The sequence below is a fragment of the Protopterus annectens genome, chromosome 2.part0, assembly GCF_019279795.1.
Source record: "Protopterus annectens isolate FY-2018-M chromosome 2.part0, PAN1.0, whole genome shotgun sequence".
NCBI lineage: Eukaryota > Metazoa > Chordata > Ceratodontiformes > Protopteridae > Protopterus > Protopterus annectens.
In genome coordinates, this window is record NC_056728.1 from 865,876,025 (window position 1) to 865,901,190 (window position 25,166).

At 39.2% G+C, this 25,166-nt stretch overlaps 1 protein-coding gene across 2 annotated transcripts in view; it reads left to right on the forward strand.

The window, feature by feature from the left end:
* The first annotated feature begins 468 nt into the window (after positions 1-468).
* LOC122793267 (programmed cell death 1 ligand 1-like) overlaps positions 469-25,166 on the forward strand; it is a 176,555-nt gene continuing 151,857 nt past the window's right edge. For both annotated transcript variants that reach the window (XM_044061129.1, XM_044061130.1), the window contains exon 1: positions 469-1,289. The gene's annotated coding sequence lies outside the window, so the exon portion shown is untranslated. The remainder of the gene's footprint in view (positions 1,290-25,166) is intronic.

The following is a 25,166-nucleotide window of genomic DNA, read 5'->3' on the forward strand; positions in this document are numbered from 1 at the left end:
TAATGTCATGGTATAATAGCAATAACCCACTTCTGGGTGTGGGTAATGCTAAATTTACCCACGGTTGGCTTTGTTTGGTCGCTCGGGCTTCGCCCTCGGGACCAAACCACGCCAACCGTGGGTAAATTTAGCATTACCCACACCCAGGCGTGGGTTATTTCTATATAATTCACTACCTTTCCTCCAAAAGTCAGCAGTTTTAGGGGGGGGGGTTAAGAGGGACAGGGCTAAAATTTGAGTCAAACTCAGGGACAGTTGAGAGGTATGCATGCCTGTAACGCTTAACATTTTGTCAGAAAATCACAGATTTTACGAGGTAAATACCGATCACTGGAGACAAAAGATGGGAGATTCTGCGAAATCGGCGAGATAGCTGTGCGTGAAGTAGGCAGCAATACTGTTTTGGGAATGCATGAAGACTGTGACGCTGATGGAGTACGAGGAAAAGATTAGTCAGCGAAAAGCCAAACAGCGTGACCTGCACGGGGTTGTTAGTAATTATTTGTCTGCAATAGCTCTCAGCCATTCAGGGACAAATCTCAACAAAATCCAGGCTAAATCCGAAAGTAATCAGGGACATTTTTAAAATATTCGTAGCAATAACCCGAGGCGTTGACAAAATAAGTCAAATGTGAATTGATACAGGTCTAAAGTAAAAGAAGCCTATATCTCTAATTGTTGTCATATTACATTTAAGTGTAATTGCCCAGATTTTCTCCTAAGGGTTACCGATTTAGTTTTCTGCAGCAAAAATCACGATCAAAGCGGCTAACACCTGAAATTAAGGAGACACTGGAGTTACAATGTGAACTGCAGACCCTGGTAAAAGTTCACTGGCAGACTTGGATACTGCCTTTTCACGGTATGCATTCTGGCAACAGAAACGAGTTACCTGCATGGTTACACATGCAGTACACCCTTTCTGAATTTTTTTTACCTGAGACTTAATAAGGTAGTTTCCCCGGAGTGTCTGTACATCTTGTGACTTCCGTGGCTTGTCATCAAGTTGCATGACTTGCGGGGTCAGGGTGTACCCACGAATGTGCTGTACAGTACTGTTTAGCTGGCGTCTCTTCCCATCAAGAAACGAGAGGAGTTTCCCCTGCAACCACCCCTCTAGTATTTCAACTCTATATCTAAACATTTTTTTTTGTTGTTATTTATGATTCACACTGAAACACAAGGAAACAGAAACTGAAACTGAAATGCTTGAATAAGAAGCACTTCGCAGTGACTGTTCATAACAGTAACAGTCAGTCACTGGTCTACGACTACACCGCACCTCAAAGGTAAGGCAAATGTTATTATTAGGCACTTCTACTGCTTTGTGATTTTTTTCGTCCTGCCGCATCAGCATTCTTCGCATATTTAAATCAAAGTTAAATGTGCCCGTGATTGCATTGCTGTGCTGACGAGCAATTTGATAGATGCAGTACATTATCTATAATTATTCTTTATTTGTAAATAATCAAAATTAAACATTTCTGTGGTTGCATTATTGACTGTGTTGACTTGACATGGGATTTGACAGACGCACAATATTGTCCGTAGTTATTCTTTAGTTTTGTAAGTATTACTCAAAGTTAAATTTGTTTGTGAATACATTATTGCATTGGCATGGCATTTGACAGATGTCCTGCATTGCTCACATATTGAATACTGTCCTGTTCAAAATGCATTTGGTTACCGGCTCATAGGCTGGCACAGATCCCATGGGCAAACATGGGGAAAAGGGTTGTGGATGGATTAGCTCAGATAGAGTTTTTTTTCCTGCAGCTTTTCTGTACAAAAGTCAGATCTTGCGAGTTCTCGATGCCCAGTTGCTCATCATCAAATGTGTATTTGAAGTTTTTACATCATTTTAGGGATCCGGACTGTATGATCTCGGTGCAGCACTATGCGGTGATGGCGGATTTATTTTTAACGAGGACAGAATATAGTAACACTTTTGCAAAACAGTTGCGTCGCGTGCATTTTTTGTGTGTAAAAAGTGGATCGGTTTTTACGCTTACGAAGATCAAGAAATTAGGATTTTATAAACGTTATCATTTGAGCAACATCCTTTTAAGTCCTTTTCAAAATTGGAGTCGAGGTGGGCCAAGGGATGAAGGAAAGAAGATATGGACCACATCACCACGTCAAATAATCTGTTTTACATCCAGGTGTACCCTTGGCTGCCTCGGTTCTCAAAGATGGGTATATTAAGTTTTTAACTAAAACAAAAGTTGCATTGTTAGGAGGAGGAATCATAACTATCATCCTCTTGAGCAAGAAATCTGGACAAAGCCATAAACAAAACTGGGACAAAGGTCCAAAAGTAGGGACCATTTTTAAATATTGCTCTTCCAGACTTAGAAAGTTGATAGAATAACAGGTTTTGCATTAGCATGCATTTTCTGAAGGTTATGAAGCCTGAAACTCAAATGCCTATCATATTTTTGTAAGTTTAATCTTTATTGATTTGTTACTAATTTGTCAGAAAACCAAATATTCATGAAAAATGGACTAAAGTATGAGGCAAAAAATCTGGACATTCTGTAAAAATCTGTACAGTTGAGAGGTATGATATGAGTCATTGGGAATGTACTTAAATTTCACAGTCTGAAAGGGCTTATGTTTATTATTCTGGTACCATTGCCATGCATTTATCAGATCTGCTGTTGGGAATGTATATCTCAGTTTACTAGATCCTTGATTTTGTGAAAATAATGCAACAGAGGAGGTTGAAGTTTGCTTGTAAACTTGGACGGTACATAATGGAAGCAAACCTGTTCAGTAGGTGGGTTCAGAAAGGAAAGATAATTTCACAGTAAGAGGCTAAGCAAACTGCTGAGCTGAAGTAACATAATAAAAACTGAAGTCTGCTGGGGAAGGCTGACAAAGGTTAGGTCAGAAGTCAGTGGCATACAAACACTGAATGTGGTTGATGTGCAGTGATAGCAGCACATGAAAGCTGGAGATAGGAAAAAATGGTAGCAAAGACTTCAAAAAATGTGTAATACAGGACAGAAGTGGAGTGGGTCAGCTACTTTGACATAGCAGTAATGGCTGGAGGCAAGAGATGGAAACACCAAGTTCAGAAACTAAGTGAATCACATCAAGAACAACAGAAGATAAACCATGTTGAGGCACAATGTTAATGTAATAAGTCTTAGTATTTAGAATAGGATGCATGTATGCTGACAAAATTACATAAATGTGTAACTCAATAGAATGATAATTCTTGTCACGAGAACAATTATCTGGGTGTCATGCATTGTATCTGTTGGAGCTCTGGAAGATAAAAGTTGTACATGGTTGTGTGCAAGATAGATCAAATGAAACAACAAGCTGCAGTTCAGTAGCCATATCACTGGTCTATAATTTTTTTAATAATGACACTATATTTGAGACTTTGTAGATGTCTAGATTGAACAAATTTGAGGAGTGGAGTTGAAGAAAAACAAAATATGAAAGAGGTTTCAAGTTACACTTGAGGAAATACACCACCCTAACAGGCCACTAAGATCCAGAAATACAATGATGCTGAAAGTTGAAAAACCAAACCTTGCAGCTGGCCATATACTGTACTCTTTTACAGTCTCAAGACTATGGAATGCCCTTCCGCCTTGTATTAGAACAATCAATAATCCTCCCCTCTTTAAGAAGTCTCTCAGAGAACACCTCTCTTTTTTCTGGCAATGTACTTGTACCAAAACAGCATCTCCTAAAACCTGATTCACTTCTATAATCCTCTACAATATCACTGTCATCTGAGTTTTCTCTGACCTGCTCAATTCTACTGCCTATGCCTACAAAACTCCAACATTTCACATTCTAACTATTCCTACCATCTTCAAAGATCCAGTTGTACATAATGATGGTGTGTAATGTTTGTGAACAACTTGTACTGTTATATTTATTTTATTCTATTTTCTTGTACTGGGACTGTATATACACTGTATATTGTATTATTTCTTGTATGTGCCATTATTGTTTGTGGCGCTTTCCTCCCTGGGAATGTACTGAAAATGGGCTCACCAAGGCCTTAACAAATGCAGTAAATAAATACATACATACATACTTACATGCACACACAACAGAGATATTCGCAGTACCTGGCATGTATTGTTTCAGGTAGTGGTTCAATGTAAGTCAATAGCAAGTTACAGAGCCACTTGGGAGTTGGCAAGGAAAGGCAGGAGCAAGGTTAATGGCGACATTACTATACAGGGACTAGCTACACCATTTTTGTGGATGTGGTGGAGACTGTTTGACATAATGCTTAAAGGCTTTCACCTCGTATGCACAAGGTACAAGGTTTGATCCTGACCTCTGGCCAATACCCCTGTGGCATTTGCATGTGCTCCCTGTGTCTCTGTGGATTTCCTCCCATCTCCCAAAAACATGTTAAGTGGTTCTATCTCAAACTCACCCAAGAATGGATTTGTAGGCAGCACCACAGAGTCTAGATGGTGTCTTATAGGGAAAAGAGTCATATAGACCAAAACTTTGGTGTCCAGTAACCTCAAGATAAGAGACCATAGATCACATACTGTGCACAGTGGCAGGGCTGGCCACTTGACTGTGCAAAATGTGGCTCCAGGTGATTCAGTCCTGTTGATTAATGTTGCCAAATGGGCATGGGTACTTGTCGGTAATAAGCAAGTTAAGGACCTGGCCTACAGTGACTTATGATGTGGTCCCATGCTATCTGTGGAGAGGTGTATGCATCCATATTGGCTAGTGTGTGCCCACCATAAAGCCCAGCAGCCAGGGTCAGTAAGCCAGTGGCTGGCTGGTGTCCAATTTCCCACCACGAGTTACCTGGGATAGGACTATCGAGCAAAAGTTGGATGTACAACCAATCAACCTGTCAAACATGAGATAAGGGTTGCTACACTGAATATGGGTTCAATGTCAGGACAGAGCTTGGAAGTGGATGTCATGACGTAAGGAGGAGGCTGGGCATCTTATGTATCCAGGAGACAAGATAGAAGAGTAGTTCAGGAAAGCCATTTGGCTTGGAATCCTACTACTCAGGAGGAGGCCAAACTAGAAATGGTGTGGGAACTGTGGTGAGAGAGGGACTTCAGAAGACAGTGAAGGGATGTCCTCAGAATTAGTGACAGACTCATGGGAATCAGACTCCTGTGTAATGACAGGGCAGTATTCATATTCTCAGCTTATGCACCACAGCAGGGTTGTGGTAGTGAGGAAATTAGTGCATCCAGACAGCAATTGCAGGACCTACTAGATAAAACAGGACAACATGAATTGGCGTTGATAATGGGTGGCCTGAATGCACATATTGATACAGACAAAACAGGATTTGTGGACTGCCTGGGTCCACATGGATGGGGCAACATAAATAAAGAAGGAGAGGCTATTCTAGACTTCTGTCTGGCAAATGGCTTGATAGCGATTAATACATGATTCAGCAAAAGAGACAATCACATACAAAAGTGGCCAACATGCAACTCGGGTGGACTTCCTCCTGGTAAAGAAAGGGCAATAGGGTAGAACCAGCAATTGTAAAGTCATACGTAGTGAAACAGTTGGCCCGTAGCATGAACCACTGGTTGCCATAATCAGTTGAAAGCAGTGGTCAGAGAAGGCTCTCTACGGTCAACAGAGGCTAGGCTGAAGACCTGGATGTTGACTGGTCAGAAAGTACAAAAGTTTAAGGAATTACTCAGAGCTGTAGCACCCAGAAGAAGAGGAAATAGGTGCAGTTGAAGAAGAATGACAGTGCTGCGAAACAGCATGTGAGAAGGCTACACAACAGATATGCGTCCAAGTTACAGTGGATATAAAAAGTGTACATACCCCTGTTAAAATGCCAGATTTTTTGTGATATAAAAAATGAGACCACAATAAATAATTTCAAAACTTTTTCCACCTTAAATGTGACCAATAACCTGTATAATTCAACTGAAAAACAAACAAATCTGTTAGGGGAAAAATAAAAAGTGCAATAAGCTGGTTGCATAAGTGTGCACACCCTTAAACTAAAACTTTGTTGAAGCACCTTTTGATTTAATTATAGCATTCAGTCTTCTTGGGTAGGAGTCTATCAGCATGGCACATCTTGGTTTAGCAGCATTTGCCCACTCTTCCTTGCAAAAGCACTCCAAATCTGTCAGATTGCGAGGGCATCTCTTGTGCACAGCCCTCTTCAGGTCACTCCACAGATTTTCTATTGGATTTAGATCTGGGCTCTGGTTGGGCCATTCCAAAACTTTAATTTTCTTTTACTGAAGCCAATCTTTTGTTGATTTGGATGTATGCTGGGGTCATTGTCGTGTTGAAAGGTGAAATTCCTCTTCATCTTCAACTTTCTAGCAGATGTCTGAAGGTTTTGGGCTAAAAGTGACTGGTATTTGGAGCTGTATATAATTCCCTCCACCTTGACTAAAGCTCCAGTTCCAGCTGAAGGAAAGCAACCCCAAAGCATGATACTGCCACCACCATGCTTCACTGTGGTAAATGGTGTTCTTTTGGTGATACAAAGTGTTGTTTTTGTGCCAAACGTACCTTTTGGTATCATGGCCAAAAAGTTCAACCTTGGTCTCATCAGACCCACGCGCGGCTTTAGGTCAACTGGTGCCCTAGGCAAAAGGGCTCCACAGTGCCCCCCCCCCATCACACCACCTGGTGCCCCCATCCTCGTCTACCTACACCAAGTAAATACTGGAAAAGTGCCCATACTAGAGCGGCGCTCTAGGCAGCCGCCTAGTTGGCTTATGCCTAAGGCCGGCTATGATCAGACCATAACACATTTTTCCACGTGCTTTTGGGAGACTTGATGTATTGTTTTGCAAATTTTAGACAGGCCTGGATGTTTTTCTGTGTAAGAAAAGGCTTCTGTTGTGCAACCCTACCCCATAGCCCAGACATATGGAGAGTGTGGGAGATTGTTGTCACATGTAGTACACAACCAGTGCTTGCCAGAAATTCTTGCATCTCCTTCAGTGTTGCTGTAGGTCTCTTGGCAGCCTCCTTGACCAGTTTTTGTCTTGTATTTTCATCAATTTTGGAGGGATGTCCAGTTCTTTGCAACATCACTGTTGTCCCATATTTTCTCCACTTTTTGATGACTGTCTTCACTGTGTTCCATGGTATATCCAATGCTGTGGAAATTTTTTTGTACCCTTCTCCTGACTGTTACCTTTCAACAATGAGATCCCTTTGATGCTTTGTAAGCTGTCTGCGAACCATGGCTTTTGCTGTAGCAGACAACTGAGTAAATGTCAGGAAAATCCTACTAGGACAGCTGAACTTTATTTGGGGTTAATCAGAGTCTCTTGAATTGATGGCAGGTGTGTACCCAATAAGACCGAATGCTGTAATTAAATCAGAAGGTGCTTCAACAAAGTATTAGATTAAGGGTGTGCACACTTAGCAACCAGCTTATTGTACATTTTTTAATTTTTATATTTTTTCCACTAACAGATTTGTTTGTTTTTCAATTGAATTGTACAGGTTATAGGTCACATTGAAGGTGGGAAAAGTTTTGAAATGATTTATTGTGGTCTCATTTTTCGATATCACAAAAACCTGGCATTTTAACAGGGGTGTGTACACTTTTTATATTCATTACAGGTGTGGAAATAAGGTACATAAGAAAAGCTGTTGGTGGAATGCAGAAGTCCAGGATGTCATCAAAAGAAAGAAGGAGTTCAGGAAAAAGTCGGAGATAGAAAAGATGGACCAGGCTAGGAAGAAATATTGGTTGGTTAAGAAAATGACAAAGATAGGTGGTGCAATAGGAAAGAACATGGCATCAGTGGTACTCTTTTGGAAAGTGATTCAGTAGATGGCACAAAGAAACTGTGTCAGGTTGGAAGGGAAAGACAGAAAGATAAGGAAGATAGTCAGAGACCCTTCATAATGGTTGCCAGCAACAACCTGCTCACCAGTTCACAGGACATGAAAGGCAGGTTGAAGAAGTACTTCCAGCAGCATCTGAATGAAGAAAACCAGACAGAAGTTATGGTGCCCCAGGCACAATCTATGATAAAGAAGAGCAGAAGCCCCACATAGATGAAGTAAGAACAGCACTGAAGAAAATGAAGCCAGGGAAAGCAGCAGGCACTGATGAGGTCACAGCTCACAGCAGATATGATAAAGATGTTGGGTGAAATAGGGGAGAAATGGCTCCTGAGAGTACTGATAACAGTGAGGAGAGAAAAGCGTATCCCCAATGACTGGAAAATTAACATATTAGTGCCAGTGTTCAAGAACAAAGGAGATATTCACAATTGTGGGCAGTATATAGATATCAAACTCCTGTCACACTGCATGAAAGTTCTGGAGACGGTGATTGATAAACAAATCTCAGAGTTGTAGAAAGTAAGATGGGAAATGAGCAGTTCAGATTTAAACCAAGATGCAGCCCAACTGTCCCGATGTTTTCAGCAAGGCAAATTCCTGAAAAAAAGAAGCTAGAGATAAAGAAAGAGTCCATCTGGTCATTCCTAGACATGGAGAAAGCATATGACCAGGTCCCAAGAAAGCTGACATGGGCAGTCCTACAGTGCTTCGAAGTCTAAGAAACATGAGTATAATTAGTGCAGGCTATGTACAAGGACCTAGTGACTCAAGTATGAACAACATTTGGTCTCCTAGAGGAGTTTCCAGTGGGAGTGGGGATGTACCAGGGTTCATCTCCGAGCCCACTGCTGTTTATACTGGTGATGGACTACATTAGCAAACACGTCAGAGGGGACAGGTCAACAAACTTGCTCTATGCAGACAATGTGGCATTACTGACAGACTCTGAGCAAGAACGTCAGCAAAGGAAATGGGAATGGAATGCAAAGCTGAAGGTACACAGGATGAAACTGATTATAGATAGGACAGTTGTAATGGCAGCAAATGGGGGGAATCAGACGACGCTGAAAACTGAGAAAGAAGGAAAAATAGTGGGACAGGTTAACAGCTTTAAGTATCTGGGAGGGGGTGGATGAGTAAAAGGGAAGTCTGAATGAGGTGGTCAAAGCTAGAGGGGCTGTATGCTGTATCAGCGTTTAGCACAGCTTGTCTTTGTGGTGGGTGCACTATTCTCAGCAAAAATGTTGGAGTCATTTGTCTTTACATTTTCTGTTTTAAGGATGCATAGAAGGATTCCTTGGGGGTGGTGTGTTTGAGGAACAGTCTAGTATGACTTCTTAGGTTCATAGATTAGTACTAAGCTAACTGCCCTTACGAGCCATTTCAAGCCTAGCCAATTATCCCTTGTGAGAACCCTGCACCTTGTGTTTGTAAGGCAAACACCTTAACCATTAGGCCACCCTCTCAAACTTCTAATGTATAATTTGTGAAAATTTGAGAACCATGAGAAACAATAAGAAAAGGAGAAAAAACATTTTTCTTAAAGTACTAGAAAGTATGCAATTGTTTTTGTTTTTGTCGTATGTGGTTGGGATATACAAACTCATAATATGGACACCCTGCTAGCTGTGTTTCTCTGTTCCCTGAGTGTTACTGAGATACAGCATAGGGGCAATGATTAGATGCTTGAGTATTGCACATACAAATAACCTAGCTGCTTAGGCTAAGGGCAAATTTGGATATCGGCTATGCTACTATACAGTTATTATTATCATTTTGCTAAAAGGCAAAGGTAGCATAATGACCATTAATGAAGGTCCTGTTGTTTAGAAATATGGTATGTTATTCTGTACTACCCCACCAATTTCTACTTTTTCTTAGTTGTTGCATTACAGTAATGGTCTATGTGCTGTTATACTGCAGTCTAGCCGTAAGGTTGGCATGCATGTTATAATTTTGTTTTGTACCTTCAGTGGACTCTTGTCTAGCTGACATACTTCCACCTATATCTTACCTCCTATATCTTTCTCTCTGATTTCTCCTTTTCTTTATCTCTATACATAATGACTTCCTGCTATCCAACACTTCTTACTCTATCAGTCCTACTCTTAACCTCCCTATTCTCTACTTACCAACTTACCTTCTTTGAAAACTCACTTACAATCCTGCCTAATTTCACAAAAAAAGAGACCTCAACCATATACACCTTCACACCCTACTCCAATGCTACAACCACCCCTAACTATCTTCTTCCTAAATTTCACAGACTATCTCACCTCACCTATATCCTACCCTCAGATAAAAAACCTAAACTTCTAACCTTTTTAAATAGTAACATCACAACCAAACTAGGAAATCCCACCTTACTAGATGGTGACATACACCCCAACCCAGGCCCAACTGACCCCTCACCTCAACTACACTCTTCTAATCTCACTAATAAATTCCTCATAGGGCACCTTAACATTCAAAGTTTAAACAATAAAATACCCCACCTTCATGCCCTCCTTGACACCTATTCTTTTGACATTCTATGCCTCTCTGAAACCTGGCTAAAATCAGGCACTAAGGACTCTGAAATAATACCCCAAGGCTATAACATACTTAGACAAGACAGAACAAAACGTAAAGGTGGTGGGGTAGCAATCCTTTTTAAAAATCATCTTAACATCACTACTCTACCAACTTGTCCAAACCAGGATAGCAAAATAGAAGCCATCACAACTAAACTCCAACTAAATGCTAAAAAAGCCCTTTATATCATATGCATGTACCTACCTCCAGGCAACAATATTCCAATATTAGAAGACTTTCTTAGTTGGGTTTCGACCATCTACCCACAGGAAACTATAATCCTAGGCGACTTTAACATAGACTGGAACAATATTAATGCTGAAAATCCCTCCTCCCATATTAACCTCCACAGCTTCTCCCAAACAATCACCTCAACTACTAGATTCAATAAGCACAGTAAAGAGAAAGCATATTAGACTGGATACTCACAAACAATGTTAACAAAATATATAAAGTAGGTACCATGCCAGATGAAGTCAGTGATCACTTCCTAACTTATATTTCTAGAGAAAAGTCAGATTGTGTAAACACCCCAAATATTAGACAAATTCGCTGTACCAAGCATTTTAACAAAGACCTTTTTCTAGCTGAACTTAGCGCTTGTAACTGGAATTCCCTCAAACCCCTGCCTCTTGAGGATGCAGCTTTATTCTTTAATACTACTTTCTTATCCATTCTTAATAGACATGCTCCAGAGCGTTCCATTAGAATGAAGTCAAAAACAGCCCCATGGCTTTCTAAAGACACTAAGAAACTCATCCTCACTAGAAATAAAGTTTGGACCAAATGGAGAAGCCACAGAAATAACCCAGATTTTCTTCACTACCGCCAGCTTAGAAATCAGACTAAGAAATCAATAATCTCTGACAAAAAGAAATTCTACTGTGAACTTCAGCAAACTCATCTTAACAATTCCAGACAATTTTGGTTATCAGTAAATAGACTCCTCTCACCAGGTACAGCCAAAACTCCCTCCCCACTAAATGCCAACCCTGACACCCCTCTCCAAACTGCAAATACTTTTAATTCTTTTTTTTCCGAAACTATTCAATCCCTAGCTAGACAAATGAACACCAACAACTATCACCCCCCCATACAACCCACCTAACTCTTCTCACAATTTCTCTCTAAAACCTATATCTACTTCTTACATCTACAGACTCATTCACAAACTGAAACCATGTACACCTTCAGCTGATAGGCTCCCTTCGCTTTTCCTCCAAAAAGCAGCCAAAGAAATTGCATACCCAATATGCATACTCATAAACAGAACTATCCAGGAGGGTTCCATCCCAAACATCTGGAAAGTCTCCCATATTATTCCACTACATAAAGGTGGTAATTCTATTGACTACTCCAACTTTAGACCAATTGCTCTCCTTTCACCCATAGCCAAAATTATGGAGAAATGTATTCACCAGCAACTAGTACAATATCTCTCTACACAACATTATAGCATACTGTCAGCATGGCTTTAGACCTCATCACAGCACCACCACCGCCCTTCTTTCCTTTATAGATACTATCTACAAAAATCGCAACAATAATCTTCTCTCTTCTGCTCTCTTCATTGATCTCTCAAAAGCATTTGACATGGTCAACCACTCTCTCTTAACTAACATTTTTCAATCTCTTTCATTTGATAACCTAGCTATTAAATGGTTTACATCATATCTTAACAACAGACAACAAGCAGTCATATGGGAAAACCAAATCTCTACTCTTTTGCCAATTTCCATCGGAGTTCCTCAGGGCTCCATTCTTGGTCCTCTTCTCTTCTCCCTCTTCATCAATGATCTTCATTCTGCTATCCCACAAGCAACCTGCATTCAATATGCAGACAATTCAACCCTTATTTGTTCTGCTCCATCCCCTACAGAACTGATCTCACTCACCCAAAATGTATTTAATACAGTTGAAACATGGTTCTCTAAACGATTCCTCCTACTTAATGCCAAAAAAACTAAACTTCTCCTTTTTACCCCCACAACTCGGACCCCCCCATTAAACTTCTCCATCTCCTCAAACACTAACACTATCATCTCTCCCGATTCAACAACAAAACTGCTAGGAATAACCATAGACAATAATCTCTCCTTCGATCAACACATTAACAACACCATCAAATTAGTTAACAGAAAAATAGGATCCCTTTATCGAATTAAACCTTTTCTAACCCCAGCAACTAGAAACAAGATAGCTCAATCCCATCTCTTAGCCACTCTACTATATGCCTCCCCTATTTATACCAACCCTAAGAAATGCAATCTAACTAAATTAGCAACCTGCTACAACAATATTGCTCGCTTCGCAACTGGTAACCCCTTCAGAACCCATCATTGTCTTAACTTAAAACTTTTAGGCTGGCTTGAATTCCAAAACTACCTGCAAATCCCTCAACTCTCTATTGCCCATAGTATACTACACCAACCTGACAACACCCCTATTCTCTCTCAACTGATAATCCCTTATAACAATCTCAACTCTCTGCTCTTCTCACAAACTGATGGCCAAATCAATTAAGTCTAACAACTCTGCTGGTGACTGTCTCTTCACAAATACAGTAGGTAGAAATTGGAATCTTCTACCTAGTGATATAACTCTGACTACATCTTTGCCTCTTTTCAAACAGAAAATTAAACTGTACTTCCAAAACCACTGGCTCTGTTCCTGCAGTACACCTGACTAACTTATCCTATTTCTTAAACTGTTACTCCTCCACTCCTTTCCTCTCTACTCCAACTCCTGTTCTGATTCTACTACTATTAGAACTTTAAGTATTATATATTTTTCTGCAAAATTTGTTGGAATTAATGAACAGTACATTTCTTTCCTCAGGAACATTGTTTTATTACTGTTGAATATCTCTCTTGCAATGTTATATTCCCTATAAGCTGTATTTCTTAGTGACCTAGTTGTATGTAATGTATTAGTAGATAGTGGAGCTTTTCTCCTCGGGCCTCTGCTGAAAATGGACTTGTTATCCAGCCAGACTAGCCCGGTCAACAAATGTAAAATAAAATAAAATAAATAAAAATAATTGTCTACATAATTAACCCATTTTTGTTGTTTGTCATTACTTTTTGTTGATGTTAAATCTTTAGGGCCATTTCCAAATTTGTAACCCAACACAATTTGCCTTAATAACTTTTTGTGTATGCATTTGGCATGTGTTATTGTTGAAAAGGGGTTCAGTCTTGTTCACTTATGGGGTAATGAATATAAATAAAGAAAATGAATAAATAGCACCTCACCAGCATACTCTACTTTGCTATAAATGCACTATGTCTCTGTCTGCTTGTGTAGGTAAAAGTTCTATACTCTTATGCTAAACAACACCAGACTCCATGAATAAATTTATCTGCATTGTTTCAGTAGTTACCAGTCAAGATATATAGTGATATATAGGGATAGAAGTGACAGAAGTCTACAACCATCACACTGTGTTTTCCTGCCATTACACCACTATGAGGAAAAAGACTTTCTTACCATATTGTCATGATGGCTGATCACAGGCTAAACTAAGTTCTAAAAGATTCACTTTCCCTTTAAATGACACAGCTCCTCACTCTTGTAGGTTCATAGGTAGGTACTAGGCTATCGGCCCTGGGGACTATATAAGCCTAGCCAAAAAGATTCCCTGGCTTTTGCCACCCAAGAAAATTATTTTCCTGTGTCCCTGTCAAGCAGTGCTGTAGAAGTGATCCCCTGGTTGATTTTTCTATTTCCCATCCAGTCATCAAGATTTTTCTTAAAGAGGACCAATGAGGAGCTTTGCTTGACATGAATGGGTAGTTTGCTCCAGAGTATGGGAAATCTCTGGGACAGGAATCTATCCCTCCAGCATGTTCTGTTTATTGTGGTGACAAGGTTTAGGTCCCTGGAGCATGTAGTTCGGAGAGATTGGGATTTCTTTAAGTGTGGCATGTTCAACAGCTCTGGGTTTGACCTAGCTTTGTATGTTAGACAGATATCGCCTTGAGTAGGTGATATGCGATGGAGTAGAGCGGGAGTTTTTTGAGATGTTCTGCTTATGGCATCTGTTTGAAATTGGTAATCCTCTTAGTGAGGTATTTCTGTGGCCTTTCCAATTGTTGTAGGTATCTTGTGAGATACATGTCAAATGGGGCATTGTACTCTATAATGGGTCTGATGAGGGATGAGTAGAGAGGAACAATGACCTCCTTTTTTCTAGAGGAGAGCCCTTTTGTGATGAGGTGTGCCATGTAGAAGGATTTCCTGACTACTGTGGCAATGTGGTTATCAAAGTAGAGACTACTGTCCACCTGTGTCCCGAGGTCTCTTATCACACTTTCAGTGTTTAGTTAGCTACCACCTATGTGGTAGTTCATGAGTACCAAGTTTTACCCAAAGACGATGACAATGCACTTCTTGGCATTGAGCTTGAGGCCATGACTTTTGACACCAAGCATCTGTGTCTGTGAGGCCCTTTTGTAGAATATCTACATCAGTAGGTGATTCTATTATGGCTCCCAGTTTGCAGTCATCTGCGAACTTTGTTAGCCAAAGACCTTCTGTGTTGGGCTGCACTTCAGAGAAGTAGATGCCGAACAAGAGAGGAACCAGGACCGAACCCTGTGGTACTCCAGTCATCACTGGTCTGAAGTTGGACTTGGAGTCGGCTACTTTTACTGTGTGGGTTCTGTCAGAGAGCCAGTTGGCTACTCATCTTGTGACATAGGGATTTATGCCCAGTTTAGTGAGCTTATCTATAATTCCAGAGTGGGGGTTGGTATTGAAAGCCTTGGCAAGGTCAAGATAGGCTCTGTGCACTACCTTGCCCTCATCTATGGCTCTAGTGACTGCTTCAAAGAAGTCAATCAGGTTTAGTAGACATGATCTACCCTTTACAAACCTAAACTGAGTGGGGTCCAGGGTTTGGAGGTTACCTATGTCTTTGTTATAAGCTCTAAGATGATACGTTCCATGGTCTTGCAGACCAGGCTCGTCAGGCTAATGGGGCGGTAGTTTCCGGAGTCCATGGTGACACCCCCTTTGTGGAGTGGGATAACAGTCACTGTATGCCATTCAGTAGGCACATAGCCTGAGGTGAGGCTATGATTAAACATGGTACTTAGGTGGGGTGCCAGTTCGTCATGTAGTTTGTGCAGTATGCAGCCTAGGATGTTGTCTGGTCCCATGGATGCTGTGTTCTTGGCTTTGGAGAGTGCGGTCTTTACTTGTTCATCCGTGATTACAGGGGCTTTGCATTCCTCCGGTATTAAAGTGGACCCTTTGGAGGGTAAGTGGGGGGTAAAGTTAGCACTGAACCTATCTGCCAGGATATTAGCAATATCGGTTGGTTCTGTATATTTAGTGCCATTGTGCTGTAGCTCAGAGCAGATCCGAGTGTTGCCTTTGAAATTCTTGCCATAGCTCTTCTTTAATACAGTTAGAACATTTTTGTTTGCAGCAGTCTTAATGCTGCTTCACAAACAGCAGTAGAAGTGTTTACCAAGTACAAAAATATACTACCACCATCCATATAAAATGACCCTGATGGATCCTTATACAGGTTTGCAAACAAAGTTATGGTAAAACTCTGTACAACCAATGATCTCATTGGAAACATTTTGTTAACCCCTGAGGCTCCCAACCTGATTGGTTCAAAGGACACAGTATCTGACCTGACATCCCAACTTCTTTTATCCAGTAATATGAAATCACTGTCTTCTAGGAAACATCCTCTGAAAGGTACAATCCCCTGCATCCTGAGGATGAGGATAAAAAGAGGATAATTGATTATTTTAGTTCATGGCAAAGTCAGATAATGACTTTAAATGTAAATGAAGGGTAAGTAGTCAGATTGTCCTGCCTATTAAAAAATAAGGTTATGAATCATAAAGGTTTGAAATTCTGGCATCTGTCTAGTCAAACTAGGCACAACAAGAAGCATTGTCTTCCACAATGTAAATGTTAATGGAATCAAATTTGTTGATTCAAAAAGAAGTTTCATTACAATTTTTAAATCAGAAGTTGGGTCTCATGTAGAAATTAAAGATTTCTGCAAAGGCTTCAGATATAGTATTCCTGTGAGGGATTTCTTAAGTATATGTCAGCAACTGAAAGGAAGGCATGCTAAGAATGCTGACCAATGACCCTTAACACATAGGTAATCCAGGCCCTTGGCAAATAAACAAAACAGAACTTGTGGGAGATGACTCAGTAATGATACCAAACCAGTTTCATTAAACAGGCGTTAATATCTCTTTCATTTTATCAGATATACAGTTTTCTCCTTTTATTACAGAAAAGGGTGTTAAAAGTAAATAAATCAAGTAAAAATACCATCACCCAACTCAAATACTCTTCACTTCACCTTTTTCTGAATGTCCATTCCTCATTTAGCAAAACCACTCATCCCCATTCTTAACCTCTCCATAATGGCTGAAAAGGGTCTGAGGGCTAGCCAGTCTACCTGGTTATCAAATGTAATACATAAGTAAATAAATAAATATGACCTAATGATACCTATACCCAAAGTCCCTTCCCTGAAAGGCTCCCAACAATTTAGGTCTATCCCAGTTTGGTGTCCATTGGTGAATAAATATTTAACAAAGTAATACTGAAACATATAATGGAGTATATAAACAAATATGGATTGCTTACGGACACCTAACATGAACTCAGAATAAATCGTAAATCATAGCAGCTGTTAATTCAGTCACTGGTGTGATTTGTTTAGCATGGAATCTGACAATTTAAGAAGAGATGTCTTTCTAAATGTAAAAGTGGCCTTTGAATGTGTGGGTCATCCTCTTCTGCTAGTTAAATTAACAAAAGTAGGGCTTAGCAATGAAGAAGTGAAATTACTGTTTCATTTTACCTGGAAAACTGGCCCTTTAACATTCAAAGTGGAAATTAACTCTCCTGCAATGGAACCTTTATAGCAGGTGTCCCCTAAGGATCAGTAATGGGGTACACTGCTCTTCTGTCTCTTCATAAATGACATAGTCACTACCATATATCCAAATAAAATTGTTCTTTATTGCAGATAATATCCTTCTATATAGATCTGACCCTTTGACAGAAAAGTCAAAATTTAACTTAAGTAATTCTTCAAATAAGCATATAATTACATTTTAGTAAGCAATGTAAATAAAACAGAATATGTGCTCTTCTTTAAAAACTGTGTACAAATATTCTTAACATAAGAGATCTAGAAGGAACAAAACACCAAAAACAAGTATGCGTGAAAGGCTACATAGCATTTTCTCATCACACAGATATAATTACAAAGTAAAGAAACAACTAAAAGCTTGCTAGTCCATCTGAAACCATCCCACTAAAGAGTCCAGGATATCCCTAATCCAGGATAGCCCTAGCAGAAAAACATATTAATTCCAAGAACAGAAGATGAACTATTAAACTAGTCTACAAACACCACAAACCTTAAAGAACATTCTAAACAAAGTGTGTCACTGTATTACCCTCTCAACCTGAAAGAGGCATCACTGCAGCATTCTAGAAAAGGTAGACCAGCTTGGTGTTACAGCTAGGGAAACAATACTGCTATTCTCATAAACTTTTAAATTTCACCACATCAATTACTGTCCCACAGTAAATAATACATTAAGCTTAAAAACTCCACCTACAAAAATTCTGGCAATTTGTTAATAAGCTGCTACATCCTGGAAGCCCCTCTTTGCCCAACCAATGCCCTAATAGCTCTTCCAGAGATACTGCTACATTTTTGAATTCCTTCTTCATTGACTCTATTCATAATCTAACCAAAAATTACACTGTTACCTACACCACTTCTCCTCCATCTACTCAAACAAGCCCTTTTTCCTTTAAACCCGTCCCTACAACCTATATCAAATCACTGCTTAGCAAACTTAAAACATGTTTTCCATCAGTCGACAGCCTTCCTCCTCAATTCCTAAAGATTGCTGCCAGTTCTATCGCTTATCCCTTCTGCACATTAGTAAATAGCTCTATCAAGGAAAACATTGTACCTGATATCTGGAAGAAATTCTATGTCTTACCCTCACGCAAAGGTAGTATCTCAACTGACCCCTCAAATTTCAGGTCTGTTGCCATTCTGTGTCTCCTGTCAAAAATTCTAGAAAAATATATTCATAAACAGCATCTTGATCACCTCCTCCTAAAAAATCTCCTTAACCCTACACAACATGGTTTACGGCCAAAACACAGTACAGCTACTGTTTTGACATCCTTCACAAACTCTATCACAGACTTTCATGCCAACAATAAATTAGTCTCCTATCTGTTTCTGGATTTCTCCAAAGCCTTCAACACTGTTTCCCATGGACTACTTCTATCCAAACTAACTACCTTTAATGTCTCCATCTCTGCACTTTCTTGGTTCTTCAGCTACCTCTCCAATAGATTCCAAGCAGTCAAATGGCAATCTAACTTTTCTCCCTTCTTACCTGTACAAACAGGGGTACCCCAAGGCTCCATCCTTCGACCCCTGTTATTTAATAATTTTATTAATGATCTCCACTCTTCTTCTCCACTCTCTTCAGTTATACAATTTGCTGATGATTCCACAGCCATCTCCTGCTCCAACAACATCTCCCATCTTCACACCCTCACCCAAGAGTCTCTACACTCAATCGAAAAATGGACAACTTCCAACCAACTTCTATTTAACCCTAAGACAACTAAACTTCTCCTATTCCTCCCTAAATCTTTCCAACATTATAAAGCTACCTTTACTGTCTCCTCCCTATATAACACTATTATGTCTGTTGAACTTCACACAAAGCTTCTAGGAGTTATCAATGATCAGCTAAAGTTTGAGTTCCATACTCAGCAGTGCATTAAAAAGATGAATCAAAAGTTAGGCCTGCTATACAGGCATAAAACATTTCTCACAAATGCTTCTAGTCTCTCCTTTGCACAAGCTTTCCTACTCCCCACCCTACTCTGTGCAGCCCCTATTCTTACACACCTTCAATCCAAACTTCTGTCTAAATTGGAACTCACCTATAATAAAATTGCAAGATTTGCCTTCAACCACCCCTACTAGTCTCACCACTGCCTAGCCTTGAAAAACCTGCAGTGGCTGGAACTTCAGAATCAAGTCCTACTCTTCCAGCTTCTCATGATCACTCATTTTGTCTTACATGAAACCTCTTCCTGCCCCTCTCTCTCTCTTCTATTATCCATCCCTACATAGCTCTCAACAGCATCTTCTGCAAGTATGTGTTCTATATGTGCCCAACAGAAATATTGGCAAACTCTTCTACAGCTACTTAGTGGCAGACGCCTGCAATAAACTACCACTTAGTGTTAGATCAATCTCAAACCCTAACTCTTTTAAAACAGCTCTAATGGATAACCTTCGTAAATCATTGTCTTACTTATGCAATCATCCAACTTAATCATATCTTTCCCTCCTCTTATACTCCCCAAATACTCCTGCAGCAATCATCTCTGCCCTGTCTCTTACAAATCCACTAATAGTCAGTTTTTCTCACAGCCTACAGCACTGTAGACTTGTATAGTGATCTGTGCCTTCGGATTATTTCCTGTATATAGTGTACATTTATAATTTATTTGCTGACTTTATTTTGCATGCATGTGACCATTTGTAGTTTTTTTCTTAGTACTGTATGTAACTTTTGAACTCTAATATGTTTAAGTCACTGTACATGTTCTAGCATTTTTTTTCTCTGACTATTTTGTTATATTTGTTAACTCTAAATGTTTTTAAACAAAAACATTTAGCGTTAACAAATCAAACAATCTGTCATTTGATTACTTTTGTTACATGTACTACCTGGAGCTTTTCTCCTTGGGCCTCCACTGAAAAGGGCAGTTGCCCAGTTTCACTAACCCAGTTAACAAATGTCAAATAAGTAAATACAATCCCAGTGAAACAAAAAGCAACTTTATAACACTGATGAGACCACAATTTGAAAAAACAGTTCAGCAGAAATCTTCTACAGAATAGTACCAACCAACTAGAATCAATTTTAAATACAAATAAAACAAGAAGCTAATCATCCTTCTTTTAGGAATAAATAGGCCACTTGATAAAGCCTGTAGATGCCAATGTTTTAGAGGTGCGGGTTAATAATAACCGAGCCTGCCGTGAAGAATGTCACACCTTAGTTATACACCTAACCTCTGGTGACTTAAGTTTATTGTAACTATATAAGTAATTTGCATGTATTGTGCAGCACTAATGAAATGTTTAACGACTTATGTTAATTACAGATATCTGTACAGTTTCTCTTTACCATGACTCTGTCATAGTAGCAGCTTGCTCTGAATTCAGCTATACTCATTACCAGCAAATGCGTCTTCTTATTTAACAGACAGCTTGCATTAGCAAAATATTATACATTGTTCCTGACAAAGTGTAGCCTGAAGTTCCAAATGTCAAGTGTCATGTAAGAAAAAGTATATGGTGATTATAATTCCATTTCTAACTGATACTAGGACTTAATTTGTTTGTCTGTACACATTGTTTAACTATGTGTCTGTCACCTAAAAATGCAAATTTACATTTATGTATCATTATATTTTAACCTGCATATGTCATGAAATATTTGTCTCTTAACTTATACATTTGCTATGCAGCTGTTTAACTGCAATGTTTGAGATGTAAACTCCTTTATATTGTCAATCTGCATGGCTTATGTGTGAAAAGGGTCCACAAACCAGTGCATACGCACCTATTTAAGATAAAGTTTAATTACTGGAATAGGATTTCTTGGCAGAAGCCTGTTCCTGAACTATTTGGTACTATTTAAGCAAAAGTTGAATTAATGGAATAGGATTTCATGGTAGAAGGCCTTTCCTGAACTGTTTTGGTACTATGATATGTGAAGAGAACAGTTATTTATTAGGATTCAGAACTAGAAGGAAACCACCACAGAGGATGATAAACTAATCTTACCAATGTATGAAGAACTAATTTTCAACGGCTGGATAAGTGGAATTCCCCTTAAAGGAGGTTAAAGGAACTGCCCTATCATTTCTTTGAGGGGAGAGAACCATGGTTGTCTTGGCCAAAATGGTTGAGAGGAGGTTTAGATGGGTATATTTTCTTCTGAGACTTTTTAGCAGAAAGTTTAGAAACAGAGAAAATTAAGAAAATGCATAAACCACAACATCCCCATATTTCTGGCAAAACATTGCAAGTGCTGGGCAACACCATGAACACATGAGAGTTTTCAGTAAGCACACTTTGCTTTGCAGCTGATCCCAAGCAGTAATCAGTTGCCATTCATAATGCAGACAAATCACTTGAATGAAATTGTCTTCCAGAAGAAGTCTAGTGCCAGAAAGATGTGTTAATTGCTACTGAAGACTAGATAACTGCAGGTTTCATAACAGTATCCTGTAGAGATGATATGACCTTATGCTACTGTACTTGTATACATACAGGGTATTATGTATTTATGCAACATTGTAATGTGGTGTGTAGATATGTAAGGTAGTACGTACATATGCAATATTATAACATGGTGTGTATACATGCAAGGTAGTATGTACATATACAACATTGTAATGTGGTGTGTATACATGCAAGGTAGTATGTACATATGCAACATTATAACGTGGTGTGTTTACATGAAAGATAGCATGTATATATACAACATTATAACATGGTATGTATACATGCAAGGTAATAAGTACATATGCAGTATTGTAACATGGTGTATGTACATGCAAGGTAGTATGAACATATGCAACATTGTAACGTGGTGTGTATACATGCAAGGTAATATGTACATATACAACATTGTAACGTGGTGTGTATACATTCAAGGTAGTATGTACATATACAGCATTGTAATGTGGTGTGTATACATGCAAGGTAGTATGTACTTATGCAACATTTAACATGGTGTGTGTACATGCAAGGCAGTATGTACATATACAACATTGTATATACATGCAAGGTAGTATGTACATATACAACATTGTAATGTGGTGTGTATACATGCAAGGTAGTATGTACATATGCAACATTGTAATGTGGTGTATTTACATGCAAGGTAGGATGTATGTATATAACATTATAATGTGGTGTGTATACATGCAATGTAGTATGTAGATATGCAACATTGTAACGTGGTGTGCATACATGCAAGGTAGTATGTACTTATGCAACATTGTAACGTGGTGTGTATACATGCAAGGTAGTATGTACATATGCAACATTGTAATGTGGTGTGTATACATGCAAGGTACTATGTACATATGCAACATTGTAACGTGGTGTGTATACATGCAAGGTAGCATGTACATGTGCATCATTGTAACATGGTGTGTGTACATGCAAGGTACTATGTACATATGCAACATTGTAACGTGGTGTGTATACATGCAAGGTAGTATGTACATATGCAACATTGTAACATGGTGTGTATACATGCAAGGTACTATGTACATATGCAACATTGTAACATGGTGTGTATACATGCAAGGTAGCATGTACATGTGCAGCATTGTAACATGGTGTGTGTACATGCAAGGTACTATGGTAACGTGGTGTGTATACATGCAAGGTAGTATGTACATATGCAACATTGTAACGTGGTGTGTATACATGCAAGGTAGTATGTACATATGCAACATTGTAACGTGGTGTGTATACATGCAAGGTAGTATGTACATATGCAACATTGTAACGTGGTGTGTATACATGCAAGGTAGTATGTACATATGCAACATTGTAACGTGGTGTGTATACATGCAAGGTACTATGCACATATGCAACATTGTAACATGGTGTGTGTACATGCAAGGTAGCATGTACATGTGCAGCATTGTAACATGGTGTGTGTACATGCAAGGTACTATGTACATATGCAACATTGTAACGTGGTGTGTATACATGCAAGGTAGTATGTACATATGCAACATTGTAACGTGGTGTGTATACATGCAAGGTACTATGTACATATGCAACATTGTAACATGGTGTGTATACATGCAAGGTAGCATGTACATATGCAACATTGTAACATGGTGTGTGTACATGCAAGGTAGCATGTACATGTGCAGCATTGTAACATGGTGTGTGTACATGCAAGGTACTATGTACATATGCAACATTGTAACATGGTGTGTATACATGCAAGGTAGTATGTACATATGCAACATTGTAACGTGGTGTGCATACATGCAAGGTAGTATGTACATATGCAACATTGTAACATGGTGTGTGTACATGCAAGGTACATATGCAACATTGTAACATGGTGTGTGTACATGCAAGGTACTATGTACATATGCAACATTGTAACGTGGTGTGTATACATGCAAGGTAGCATGTACATGTGCAGCATTGTAACATGGTGTGTATACATGCAAGGTAGCATGTACATGTGCAGCATTGTAACATGGTGTGTATACATGCAAGGTAGCATGTACATGTGCAGCATTGTAACATGGTGTGTATACATGCAAGGTAGCATGTACATGTGCAGCATTGTAACATGGTGTGTATACATGCAAGGTAGCATGTACATGTGCAGCATTGTAACATGGTGTGTATACATGCAAGGTAGCATGTACATGTGCAGCATTGTAACATGGTGTGTATACATGCAAGGTAGCATGTACATGTGCAGCATACTTACCTGAAAAGAAAAGAAGAGTTCTGTTTAGCAGGTTGGTTTGGAACTCTTCCTGCTGATAAAAGAGACCATGTTGTACATCATTTTCTGAGTCAGAAAGACAAGCTTTCCCTCATGAACATTCTAAGCTGTTTCAAGGAATGTTTATTTCAGTAGTGGAACCACATAAGATTTATTTGTATGGATTGATAATCCCAGAAAATCTGGAAATAATATCCTCTAACTAAGGTTGTTTGTTAACTGTTGAGCACTTTCAGCCCAAAACAGATAGTTACCTAGATAAGGATAAGTGCACAGTTTTTCCCCCTGAATGCCACAGTGGCAGCCATCAGGCACTTTTTGACCAATTTGGGGGCTGCTTCTGACTACATGGCAGAATTTCAGATTGAAAGTGCTGCTTCTCCACTTGGAACATGAGAAATCTTCAGTGAGATGGAAAGACAGCAACACATTATGGGCATAATTTTAGTCAGGAATGGTTATCTGGGCTGTGTAAAACAAAAGGAAAAGAACTAAGTGAGGCACTATGTGACTTTCAAGGGTTTGTTCAGATGAGTAAAAGTCTGAAATGGGTTTTCCAGTCCTGTTGTTCATCTTTGGGACTAGGAAGAACCTTGAGTAATAACTTAATACTCTGAAAGTAGTGAGCACCTGTTGTGCAGTTTGTTTATTTAATATTGTGTGAAATGGACTTTGCTCTAGTTAGCAAACACTTGGAAACCCTCAGAATGGGCTAAGGAAAGAATCTCGACAGAAACTCTGTTTTGCATTCAGAGGCCCAAAGGAAAAAAAACAAATCTGTGGAACCTGAGATTGTACATAATGGGCTGCATAACCAAAGAATGTACTACTGTTGTGTTCAGTATCTCCTGGGTTTATACTTTTTCAAAAGTCAGAACATACATGAGCAGTCTTTTGTAGTGAGAGCAGGTAGTCTGTTCTACATGAATTCCATTGTGAAGACCAGGAATAGAATTATACATTTCCCATTTGCACACTAGCTCCTGTGATGACGTCTTTTAAAACAAATCCTGAGTCCATTGGGTTCTTTCCACTGACAAAAATATATATCACAGTGGAAAAAAACAAAAGCATTCCACTGTAGAAAAAAGCTACAGGATTCAAGAGCGCTATATGTAACATAACTCTATCATTCCAAAACCAAACAAAATAAGTACCACAGATGAA